The sequence below is a fragment of the Falco punctatus genome, assembly GCF_963210335.1.
Source record: "Falco punctatus genome assembly, chromosome: 8".
Lineage (NCBI taxonomy): Eukaryota > Metazoa > Chordata > Aves > Falconiformes > Falconidae > Falco > Falco punctatus.
In genome coordinates this window covers 2,899,390-2,913,036 of record NC_137588.1, presented here as the reverse complement: position 1 = coordinate 2,913,036, position 13,647 = coordinate 2,899,390, and positions in this window count along the sequence as shown.

Below are 13,647 nucleotides of genomic sequence, written 5' to 3'. Positions count from 1 at the left end.
CCTTGCTATGTGAAAGCCCTCTTAGCATGAGATTTTTGTATATGTGAAGATTCAAAAATATAACTTTTTCTTGAATTCTTATGCAACTGCAAAAGAAAATACAAAACCTCAATGTCTTACATACAGTGATATTTTGGTACAAAGTAATTTCTGACTTCAATTTGCTTGATTAAAGCAACTCAACCTTCCTGTTTTCTTGCAGAAGTAGATTAACTCATTCTATCTGTCTTATGAGCTGAATCTAAATAAAAATCTGCAGCCTTTGAGTTGGTTTCAATATAACAATTTGCAGACCAAGTTACAGCATAGGTAGGTTTTCTTATATAAAGAAGTCCTAACTTTCTCAGAAGAGTTTCCTAAGAATATTTTTTTCCTGACCAGAAAAGCCTAAATTCTCCATAATTTCTATAAAACAAAGGCAGAAAACTCAGGACAGTCACACAGTTAGGAATTAAAAAAAGTGAATAAGTTAATGTATGTTTGCGGACAAATCTTTAAAACTGAGTCCCTGGATCTCGTCTTCATCAGCTTTACCACTACATCCTTCAATAACAATCTTTTCTAGATGTTTATTACAGTGACTTCTGAGGTGCCTTTCCTTCCGCACATGTTGAGATTCTTTGCACTGCTGACAAGACAGGGCTGTGTAAAAGAGGTTTGTAAGAAGCTCTGTGACTGTACTGATCAGAAATACAACACAGAAGGAACTTTAGGGTAGGATGGATGGTTTGGCCGATGAAAAAAATGCTATATGACAAAAGCTCTCTAGAGAGATAATCAGTATCGTACAAAATTGTTTACATATGAAAAGTAAGAAAGGGCACAAATACCAAGTTCTTTGCTTTTACTATTGAGAGTGTCTTCCCAAAAGATGAAAAATAGCATTGGTTGACAGGATGTTAGTCTTGGATATTCAGACTGTATTCACAGAAAGAATATCTGAACAAACGGCACTGCCACTTCAGAGTCACTGCTCTGCATATCAAGTACTCCATACAGAGCGATTGGAAATACCCATTCTTAGCCAGACCTTACAGCTATGCCCACCACAGGAAAACACTAATGAGCAATGAATTCTGCTGCCGTCCAAAGGACCCTTTCAGGAATGTTACAAACCATTTTAAAATGAAAGCAGAGCTATCTGGCAGTTATATCATTGCTTCCCATTACCCATGTTCTCAGATCACAAATTTGTGTGCAGAAGGTGGCTGAGCATTAGTAAGGTATCAGGAACCAGTGTCAGAATATCCCTTTTCCCCAAATCTTACTGTCAGTGTTCTGATGGTGCTCTTGAGGTTCTCACCAAAGACCCCTGAGGGACAGAGGGCATGGCTGAACCAGGGGAGGACTTTATATGACAGATTAGTGGCTTTTGTTTTCTGATGCCATGGTGGGACATACGTCAGGGCCGTGGGAAGTCAGCAGCTCTCAGGAATCACGGGTTCCGAGTGTAGTCATGGGACTGTGGTGTTGTGTGTAAACACCAGTAAGGACCTAGTACGTAATAATTCTTGATTGTGAACATTAAAAATAAGCTTTTTATGAAAAAGTGCTAGCAGCATCATAACAGAAGTTGAAATTAACTCACCACTATGAGCTTCTGTTTGTGTATACATATTTTTAAGCAACTGAGAACAAAATCTATCGGATGTCCTTATAGCTGCAACAGTGGAGATGCACATTGCCATTCAGACATATGCAGCCGCTCCAAGGCCCATATGTCCTTAAAACTGACAAAAAGGGTGACAGGATGCTTGGAAAAAGCCACATTGGCACTGTCACCTTTGTAACAATGTGCAACGTCTCCATAAGCTGAGACATGTTAGAAAACTGAGAGTTCATAAAAATGTCTGTAGAAGTGATTGCTTTCGATCATTGCATTTGCCAAAGATTTTAAGGTCTTAGTTGTGTTTAGAAACCCCAAAATGCTCTTAAAACAAAAAGTTAATGACCTTGCCCAAGATAGCCAATGAATTTTGCTTAAAAAGTATCCTCGTACTGCGTTATCACTTAGAGAATTGCATGGGCCAGCTTGAAAAACAGAAATTATTGAAGAATGTGCAATTTGTTTTAAATAAATATGTCCTGGTTTTGGCTGGGACAGAGTTAATTTTCTCCCTGGGAGCTGGCACAGTGCTGCGTTTTGGATGTAGGGTGAGAATAATGTTGACAACACACGGATGTTGTAGTTGTTGCCGAGTAGCGCTTACCCCGAGCCAAGGGCTTTTCAGTTCCCCAGGCTGCCAGCGAGGAGGGGCACAAGAAGCCGGGAGGGAGCAGAGCCAGGGCAGCTGACCCGAACTGGCCAAAGGGCTACTCCATACCATAGACCATCATGTTCGGTATATAAACTCGAGGGAGTCGGCCAGGAGAGGCCAATTGCAGCTCATGGACTGGCGGGGCATTGCTCAGTGGGTGGTTAGCATTTGCATTGTGCATCACTTGGTTTTCTTGAGTTTTATTCCTCTTTCTCTTTTTGTTACCTCCCATTTTCATTACTATTATTTTTTAATATATTTTTACTTTATTTTAAGTATTAAGCTGTTCTTATCTCAACCCATGGATTTTACCTTTTCCTGATTCTCTTTTCCCATCCCACTGGGAGCGTGGAGTGAACAAGCGGCTGTGTAGTGCTTACTTGCTGGCTGGGTTAAATTACAACAATCCTTTTTTGCACCCATCATGGACACAGCCACCAACTTAGTTGCCCAGCCAGCAACTAAACCTCACACAGCTGCTCACTCACTCCCCCACCCCCAATAGGGTGGGGGAGAGAATCAGAAGAGCAAGGGTGAAAAAACTCGTGGGCTGAGATTAAGACAGTTTAATAGGTAAAGCAAAAAGCACACACGCAAGTAAAGCAAAGCAAAGTGAGGAATTCATTCCCCAGTTCCCATGGGCAGGCAGGGGTTCAGCCACCCCAGGACACCAGGGCTTCCATCACGTGTAATGATTACGTGGGAAGACAAGCACCATCACTCCAAACATCCTCCCCCTTCCTTCTTCCCCCAGGTTTATATGCTGCACACGTTGCCATGTGGTATGGAATATCCCTCAGGTCAGTTTGGATCAGCTGTCCCAGTTGTTGTCCCCATCCCCCCCCACCTCTTGTGCCCCCCAGCGCACTCGCTGGTGGGGTGGGGTGGGGAGCAGAAAAGCCCTTGGCTCTGTGCAAGCACTGCTCGGCAACACCAAAAGCGTCCCTGTGTTATCAACACTGTTTCCAGCACAAATCCAAGCCACAGCCCCATACCAGCTACTGTGAAGAAAACGAACTCTATTCCAGCCAAACCCAGCATACATGGAAAGAAAATGTATAGTCACAGCTACAGGGACCCTCAGATTCTGAAATGTAACGCTCTGCAGCTTCATCCATCCAGACTTTAAGCAGTGAGTGTGTGGGGCTTACTGATGCATACAGAATATGCATGCATTGATCTGCTGCTGTTGAATTTACTGCTGATTTTCATGGAAGTATCAGAACACTTTATGCTAAAAAAATCTTTTCAAGCAGCAGTTACCCAGACCTACTCAGGAGAGAAGGCTATACAAGACAGCACATCCAGGTTTTAGCTCACTAAGTTCTCTTCTAATAGTGGAAAAGCCACCTCAGAGTCAGGGAGGAAATACCAAGTTTCCTGCAATTTTAATCTATTCCTCCTCCACCCATGGGTTCAAGAGTCTTCACTGTAGAAGCCAGGGCACAGGGGAGCTGGTATGCGAAGGGGTGTGGGGAGAAATGCGCCTGAACATGAGAGCCTAGAAGTCATCTCGGGTCACCCGAGCTTTCAAGTAACTTGAGATCCCTTGAGCAAAAACTGAACAAGAGGGTCAATTTAGTTGCTAAACCTTCTGTGGAAACAAAGTTCCATCTTTCCCCCTTATAATGTACAAATGAAACCAGGCAAATTTAAACTCTTCTTAGCAATTCTGCAAGACTTAAGACTTGAATAGGCACCCGTGCCTATGAACATGCCATAAACATTCTGCCTAGCTTTCAAAAATGTCTTTTTAGAGGCCAAAGTGCTTAAAACTGCTGTCTCCCCAGCTGCCTCTAGATCAGATCCCTGACATCTGATTGTGCTCTGCTTACAGAAGCAAAAAAAGATAACTTGTGTTTGTTTTTAGCAAATTAATTGTTCCGTGGTTTTTTAAAGGTTGACTCAAGCAAGGAAGGAGTAATTTATCAAATGTAGAGGGAACATGATTTTTAAAGGGAATTGGTGAATGCAGCTGCACAGCAGTGAGACAGGGGTTTTGTTGCTGCTGTTGTTTTCACCTAGAAACAACTTCTTTCCGTTTGTAAGTGCCTTAGCAGACACTGACTGTAATGGTCCATAGTTACTGGTGGATAAGCCTTGTGGGTTTGGTTACCATAGAGACCAGTTTGATCTAGTGCATTAAAATTCCCTAAGACAAGAGTGCATCACCAATTGTATTAAATTAAGACTAGTCCTGGTATGCTTCCTAACCTGTATTATAATTTCTTAGAATGATGAATCAGTAGACCATCAAAGTTCAAGGTTCACGGGAGAGCCGAACAGTTCTATCAAGTCAGCGTATTAATTACCAGTCTTCTATTCAGTAACACTTCCCCACGAGCACTGCCATACTTTAGCCTTTCGTAGAGCTTTAATTGGTACCTCAGGTGATCTTAGTACTGGTTTTTGTTACAGCAAGGTAAGTAGGCAACACAATAAAAACCAACTCAAAGAAACTAGTAAAATTAATTCATGGAATAATAATATAGGCTGCGTCTTCAATGGAATCAGTAAATCAGTCTGGAGGAAATCACTATGAGCAATGCACTCAGAACTAACGACATATTGCCCCCCCCCCAAAAAAAAAAAAAAAAAAAAATTGAGTCAGGTTCATTACATTGGTCTTATGAGGCATGGCTTTGGTCTGCAAACTCACCCTGGAGCTCCTTAGTTGCACTTAATGATGTATATGGGGTAAACAACACAGGTACAGGTTTTAGGAACACACAACTGAGCTATACAGCATGAAAAGAATCTGGCTAAAACCCACATGGATTTATAATGATAATTTTTATGAAAAGAAGAAATCAACTTACTATTTAGCCCACCAGAAGATCCTCCACTTTTACCACCACCCCAAAAAACCCACCCAAACCCACAAAAAATAAACCCAAAAGAAAATTATATTCTCTTTTTGAGACGACAGGTGTGAGCAACTGGTGCAGTTCTGTCAGGACACGTACAAAAAATATTTCAGACAGTGCAAAGGTAAGTGTGGATACCCTACAATAATTGGTATGTTTCTGAATTGTGTGACATTAAAAGGTGAAACGCACAGCTCAGGAGACAAACGTGATAAGTGTTACGGTTTCCCCAGTGTGCAGAACTGGGAAAATATGTCAGGTTTTGCTAAATTCTGCACGTTCTGCTTGACTTCAGTTTTACGATGCTATCTTACACTGGCTGGGAACCTGGGCTTGGATAATTAATGCAGTATATTTCCACCACAATAAAAAAAGTTTAGGTTTTTTTTTCTATTAATTTTTTTGCAAGTGCATGCATGAATACAAGTATATGTTTCCCTTATACCCATAATATCCAATGACTCTCCTATTAACAGCATGGATCAGAGCTGACATTGAATGTGGAAAGTTACCACCTGCACAAAGAGCTCCTTACCTTTAGCATTGTTTGCTTTGTATCTCACACATGTGTAAATAGCTACAAAATACACTAGCACAATACAGATCAGGGATTTATCACTTTTTTTCTGCTCATTTTCTTCCAAAATTGCTAGCAAGTGTACTCCACAGTACTCTGGGCAGAGATCGGCATGCAGCAGTTTGTCACATATATGCTTCCTCTGACAAATGGGATGATTCAAATAGCGAAATTTAATATTCTGGTAAATAATCATGTTTCCATGAAGTTTTTAGGGACTATTGCCAACTGGTGGCTTGGCCCCAAAACCATTAAAAACCATAATCATAGGGGTAATTTTAAGCACTTTGGCTGTGCTTATGCTGCTCCTCGAAGGCTGCCCTGATTTCAGGCTCAAGAGCAGACCCACTGTAGCCCATCCACCATCCACGCTTGTGGGATGGCACTGCCTGGGCACACGCGGCAGCTCCGCTCCCCCTTGGCACCACACCAAGCGCCCTGGGGTTTGCTCCAAAGGCATTTCCACACCTCCCTGCTAGAAACCTCCTTGCAGAGGTGTGTGGGAGCAAGTGCTGCAGCTGGACCTTCAGCCTTTGCAGGGCATATCCTGCTCGCCGGGAGGTTAAGCTCGCCTTTGGCAGAAGGCAGTGAGATGCAGAGGGGTAGTACCTTAGATCACCATGAATAAATCCAGCATAGGCCATCTGTGAGATGCAGCATGACCGCAAGCCTCGCCGGTAGCGTGCCATAGCTCTTACAGAGCAGGTTATCCACTGACTGCAGCTATTATATGAGAGACCATGCTCCTCTGAGACGCTGTGAGCATAAATGAAAATCAATGGTCATTCTCAGAGAAATTCAGATCAAAGTGGAGATTAGGATCTGCTTGGGTTTGTAAACTCTGACAGAAATGAAAGGGACAAATAAGTTTTGGGAAGAAAATACTTTGAGAAAAAAGGAGATGTGGGCTAACCAGGGTATTGAAAGGTGGTGAGCAGATTTAGCTGTGTCACTGCGCTGTCCTCTACTTTGATCACAAGGAACCATTTTTCCAAGGATTAAGAATATTTTGCTTGAGCCAACGTTGTTTCCTGATCTGTAGTGACACACTGTGTTGACTACTGTGTTATGCTTTCTGTTCGGCAGACACTGGATGTGTACAGCTGCCAGGATTAGGGTGCAGTGGTGGTTTGTACAAAAAAATACAACAAAGACTTAGAAAATTAGATATAAGGACCCACCCTGAGAAGCCTACCCAGGCTGTGTGCCAGCCCACTTGCTCACCCTGCAAGCAGGGAGGCTGGGTGGGCAGTGGAATGTGCAACCAGGGCCATAGCTTTACGATACCGTGTCTTTTAAACCTGGGTGCCCTTAAACAGTCCCTATACCGGCTGTTTCCTTCTTCTGCCAGTACTGAAATGTATTGACTTCTACATTGTTCAATACAATAATTTGGGATATTGTACTGTATGTCAGACAAATAAATTAATTCCAGGTCAGAAAAAATCTTTTCTTTCCTTCTCTCCTTCCAAAAATAAAGAGAGAGAAATATTTGTTTTTAGCCTGAATCGTGTTCAGTGAGAGCAGTTCTACACGATGGCCATGTAAACCGTTGTGTACATAAAGAAGCAGTGGATTAATTCTTTTATATCTTGCTTTTGCAATAAAAAAAAAAAAAAATTCTGAACTATCAGCCTAAGATAGCACTGAAGTGGAGTCTGTTGTGGCAGTACCTGGATACAGGTACACGCTGAAAAAGTTAGGGTGGCCTTCAAAGTGTTTGTCTAACAGTGTATAAAAGAAAGTGAAATAAATGCAGTTCTTTTGCTTTTTGAAGAAATCCTGTGCCACGGGACTACTGCAAATGTTGTGGTGGCTCCAGAGCTTTCAGTTAAAATTACCTGCTGTCATTCTCCCTTTGATTTTGCTCTAAGAGTGGCTATCAGCGGTACATACAAACTCAGTTGATCTTTCCGTATGTACGTAATACTATGGCTTGGAAATTCAGGTTCAGCAGCAGGTGTTGCCTTTAGAAACACAGCTCTTTCAGCATCTGCTGCTCAGTGACTCATAAAGAGCACTGACAACAGCTGGGCTTGTTTGCTTGCCTTTTTACTTCAAAGAAAGCTGCTGTGGTAGATGCAACACAAGGAGAAGGAAGATTTGAGTCAATCCCTGAGCTTTGCAACTTTATTTAATGAGGGTATGCCATGTTCTTCAATTTCTTCCATTTGAGAGGGTTTTGTGGGAAGGGGGAGATGCGGGCAGACTAATATGGCTACTCGTATGTACTTGTAGACTTTCACATAGATGATGTGTAGCCTACAACAGACTGACCTTAGGAAACAGGCAGTATTCTATCTTTACTTAGCAGCAAGAGGGCAGATTTCAGCTATTAGTAGCAAGGGATTTTTACTTTAGTTCGTGTCAGAGAGAATGGGAAACTAAGTCGTCTTTTTGTTTCCTTAGATGATAAGATATATCTTTTCCTAATTTCCATAGACTGTAAGAAAATAGATGCAGAACTATGTTCTTTTACGGAGCTTTATCTTCTGGTAACCTTTCAGCAAATGCTTCATAGCTAGTTAAATCTGAGGTGATGTGGGGTGCCTCCTCCTTAAACTTTTCAGCTGAATGTTTCCTAAACCTGAAGTGGCTGCCCCAGCAGAACACTGCCTGTGTATCTCTATAAAATCAGTTCATGAAGGTGAGGAGCATTCCAAAAGGGTTTTTTGGGCTCCTCTTAGTTTGCTTATATTGGGAATACGGTAAGTGTAGCTGTGTAAAAGCAAACACGTTGGCTTTGTTGTCTGTGCTTCACCAGAGTCCTGGCAGGTAGCTGCATACTAGCTGCATTTGAGAGACCGATTCAGACAAATACCCACTGTAAAGACAGACGGTCTTGGTTTAGCGTTTTAGCTGCAGCCCTGTACCGTTACGAGTGCCCACAGTCGGTGATCTGGGAAGCGGAGTGGCCTGTCAGCATGCCTAGAAGCTGGCTTTCTCTAGCTGAGGTCAGCCTGTATTTTGTGCCCTGGAGGTGTTTTAAAAAGCATAGCTGTAGTGCTTAGGGACACGGTTAGTGGTGGACTTGGCAGTCCTGGATTAATGGTTGGACTTGATGATCTCAAAGGTCTTTCCCAATCTTAAATGATTCTGATTCTAAGCAATAACTGCTGTTTAGAGAGGATTCAGCTGTACTGCACACAGCTGAAGAGGTGCAACTGTCAGCCACTAACTACTCTGCAGAAACCGAGGAGCTTTCCTGCCTGCCTCGCAGCACTTTGCAAGGGCTAATTCCAGTTGATAAAATTGTATAAAGCAATGGGGAAAATCGCAACAGGGGTTGCCACTCACAAGCAGTTAAGTTCTTCTGTATCTTAAAAGGCAGGATAATATATTTATACCATAACATATGCTCAGCCCGAAGTTGTGTTCTGAAGCCTCGGATGTGCCATGAGGGTATTCTCTGCTCCAGGCAGATATTTTTTCACGACAATGGTACTACTGGTTACCCAGATAAGTTAGTGGGAGGATTCTCTGTGTTTTGGCCTCACTGGCAGTGGAATGTTTAATATGGCAACAAACTGCATTATATCTTAAGCAAAGGAGCTACAGAGGGTGGACATCTGTTCTCTGAGGGGTTTTCTGTAAAAAGTGACCTTTCTATTTCTCATAAACTGTATGTACGGTCAGAACACTTCCTTCCTCACGCTATTCACAGCAATTCCAAAATGAACATCAGAACTATCATTTGCACTTCCCTCATGTGCATGTCCAATAGACATGGACCCTTGTACAAAGCACAATATTAACTGCTTTTGTTCATCTGCAATACTATCAAGTTAAAATTAGTTAAAATGGAAGATGTGAAAAATTAAATGCTGACATTGCTTTGACAATGTGGTATGGGTACCTAGATTGTTTTTCTTTAGTTTTTCAGATGGTAGTTTGGAATCTGATCCTTTCCCAGCTACTCCTGGAGTGAATAAAGTTCTGGGCATGCACTACCTGTTTCTGAAAACCAAAATTTTGATGAAACATTCACAGCCAGTGAATTGTTTTTCTTAATGGTATTTTCAAAACATGAATATAGAAATAGGCCTGCAAACACTGGCAAAATTAAAAATTACTTGGCTCAGCCAACACAGCACAAATAACAAAATGTGTTTAAACTTGTGGAGAATTTTTTATTTGTTTTCATTTTCACAAGTTTCCCTTGTTTTCGGGCGGGATCAAGATAAGCTGCTGAATAATAAGAGCTCATATGAGAAACCAAATAAACAGGAACAAAAGAGGAACAAATTCTTCCTCAACATAAAATATGTTTCTCTGCTCTCTGTCTGCTGACTCTAGCCCACCTTAATATTCTACTTCAACCAGGTGTTGCTGGGGAAAGCCAGTAATAAGTAGTGCCTTCTGAGTACTCTTATTGTACCTGTGTAGTGTCTCAGAGTGTATAGTTGTATTTATACAAATATATATGTATAGATGTACATGTAGACACATGTGTGTAGATAAATATAACACAGTGGTATGGCAAACAACATAACTGGGCATCAGCTTAAGCAATAGGCATCTTAATATCCAAAAATATTGAAAGGTAGTATATTCACCTTTTTTTTTTTTTTTTCTTTTTTTTCCCTGATGATTGGCTATACAGGTTGAGAGAGTGATGAAGTGGGTCATGAGGATACACTGTTTCAAAATTCAACTAGTCCAAGTTCGGATTTAGAGATGGATCGAAACTAAAACATCCTGAAAGGTGATGGGGCAAAAATCTGTCCAGGTCTTTGAATTCTGCTATCTGAAACTCAGGAGGCAACTCTGTCTGAGCTCTAGCAGCTTCAGTCACTGGAGTTTACACATATTTCTTGTAGATTTATTTGTAATGGGCCCAAAATTGCTGTGTGGCTTCAGCAGTATCTAAAGGAAGGAAAAACTTTCTAGACCCCATTATAGATAAATTTGTTATTGCAGTGTATCCCATAGGATTCTCCATGGAGCCTTCTTGAGGATAAGCAACCATCTGATGATGTTTTGGAAAAAAACAGACTTGAAAGTCTCCTCTTTGGAGAGAGGGAGGTGTGAATACCACTAGGGGAAGGGGGCGGGAGGAGCCTGGGACAGCTGCACTGGTCTTTTTTCTCTCTTCCTACTTTCAGCACTTGCTGGAGGAGGAATCACAGAATGTGCCTGAGGAATTTAGATAATAATGAGGACATTATGAAAAGGCACACAGCTTTCTAAAAGCTGAAAGGGAGAGCTGTAAAAATTGTCGATGGCTGAGAAGCAGGTGAACAGCAACTTTGGGGAATAGCTCCATGACAGTGAAAAATATATGTCATTTTAAAAAATTGTATCTGGCACTATTTGGGATTTGAAAATTGGGAGAAAAGGGGAGTTTTGCAGGCAAAAATTGGCTGTTTTTCTCTTAGAGAGGGAAGCTTGAAAAAAGGCAATACAAAAAAAGCATAGAGAAAATATTTCCCAGGCCCATCTGGAGAGTAAGTGGGAGACGGAGCAGTGAGGTGGGTAAAATGGAGATTAGTGAGGTGGATTCAACATGTTTCTGAAGCAAAACAGATTCTTAAATGTCAAGAGTCAAGATTATTAAGTGTTCAGGAAGCTCTTGAAGAGAGCAGTGAGAGCAAAATGAAGAGTGTGTGGTGAATTGCATGACAATATGAGTGCGCTTTAAAGAGCAAATCTTTTGGGAGCGGCTGAGTTACAATTAATATGGAGGACAAAGTGTTGGCTGAAATACACACTGTCATCTTTCTTCCTTGTGTAACACATTGCCGATTCATGTGAAACATTACAAGGTGCAAGGAAATCTTCCTTTTTTTCTCTGTCCCTATGTGGTTTCAATCCCACAAGCTGAAGGACTTCTCCCTAGTATGACAACCTCCATTGCTTAGCATCTTACACTGTAGAAGGGTCAGGGAGAAATCTAACTTTCATCCAGAATGTTAGCGTCTCTCTTTTTCACCTACCAATAACATGTGATCAGCAACATTCCCTGGTCTACGAGCCTTTTCTACTTTTCTGCGTAGTCTCTGGCTCTGCAATAGTGCTTCATCCTCTTATGTTGGTGTACCAGCCTCCAGAGTTGGTACTGGCTGAGAACCAGATCTGTCTTCTCCTTCAACATCTCTCTCCCTTGGGTTGCTGCTAACTAATACTTCGCATTTCAGTCATTACTGTCTATTTTCATAATGCCTTATGGTTTTGAATATTAGCCCTTTTTCTCTCCTGTAGAAACAGCTGACTCATGCTTTTTCAGTTATGTTGATGTATAATTAGTCTCGTTTACCTATGGTAGCAAATATTATGTTGCCAATGAGTAGATCAGTGAGAATCTTACTATGGTTTTTGACCATACTCTTTCTCAGGTACATAACAATATGGCTTAATCTGGCATCAGTGTGAGGAGACGGTGATGGTGTTCTTACCATCTACAACTGACAGGGCATAACAGGGTATGGCCTGTCACCTTGTACGTGTTTCCAGCACAGCATCTTTGGTCTTTGGGGTCCTCCTTCAGAAACAAAGTACAGCTCTGTTTAATTCCAGCCGCCTCTTTTCCATATTTTGGTGTTGTAATTTTTAATATAAAAATGATATTTGGTTTTAGTAGCAAAATGGACACCTCAGAGTGAAATCCTGATGCCAAGTAGATTAAGGAACCCTTTTCAGTTCCTGTAATTCGATGAGATTGGCGATTGATTGCTTCATCTAAGTTTTACCCTAACTTGCTATGCAAGGTTTAAAAACTGCTGTCATTCAAAATTATACTGGCTTCAACATACTTGTACCACCCTTTCTTGTTTGAGTGAGGGTATAGCTTTAAAATGTTGCCATCTGTCCCTCCCCTGATTTCTCCAGTTGCATTGCTGGTTGCTAAATTCTGTATCGCTATTTTCTAACCTTCAACCCTATACCACAGTATCGCTACTTTTCTGTCTTATTCCATCTGTCCTTTTGCTCCAGCTGAGATATTTAACCTCAGTGTACAGAGGATTTGGCTTCTCACCACCTGCCAGGTTTTCCCCTGGTACCGTAGGTGATTCGTTCTTCCCTGCTGCTCTTCATGCTTCACAGAAAAACACAAATTTTGAGCCAGCTTTTGGGTTAATGGCCATGTTAAAAAAATCACCCTCTGTGGAGCATGAAAGACAATACAAAGCACCAATGCAGCCCCTAGAGACAGATGGAAAAGAAGCTGACTTTGTGAAAATCGGAAACCTGAGCAGCAGACAGGCCATGAGTTGGCCCACCTTAAATAAATAAAGTCAACCTGGCCAGCAAACAACAGCTCAGAAAAGCTTTGAAGCTTGAAATAATAGTGCTCAGCGTGGAGGGGGAGACCCGCAGGCTGAAGCTTACTGTGAAGTCAAGCCAGAGCCTGTACCAGCCACGTCAGGAGCAGGTTCAGCGTCCACCTGTGCCTTACAAGTCGCTTCACGAGTGGGGTTGATTTATGCATATTGTCTGTGTATGCGCCAGCCTTTTTAACACCAAATTTTCTCATTCAGATTAAAAAAGTCTAGGCAGAGTGGCAAGATCTCTTATGTCTTTATTAGTAGTAGTACCAGAGACTAGTTAGAAGATTTTCCAACAGTCTGAGTGGACGATAAAACTAATTTTTAATGGATTTGGTCCTTCTTGTGATCATAGATCAATTGGATAAGCTACAAAACCCCCAACCAAAATGACACGACTAAACAAGGCCATCTTACTGATATTGAATTTTTTTTTCTTTTGGTTAATGACCAGATGCATACTTTGTCTTGCTAATGGAATGGCCATTTTGAAGGAGAAATCACTGCTGACTTCTTCTATGCAAATCAATAAACTATTGCAAGAGTATTTTCTTACTTCTGATATTGAAGTATTTTTTATAACCCTGAAATTAAATGGGTTGCCAATATCCAGATTGATTTGTTTTTACTGCTCATGTAATTAAGTGTGGACCAGCTTAGTCCAGAAATTGCTATAGACC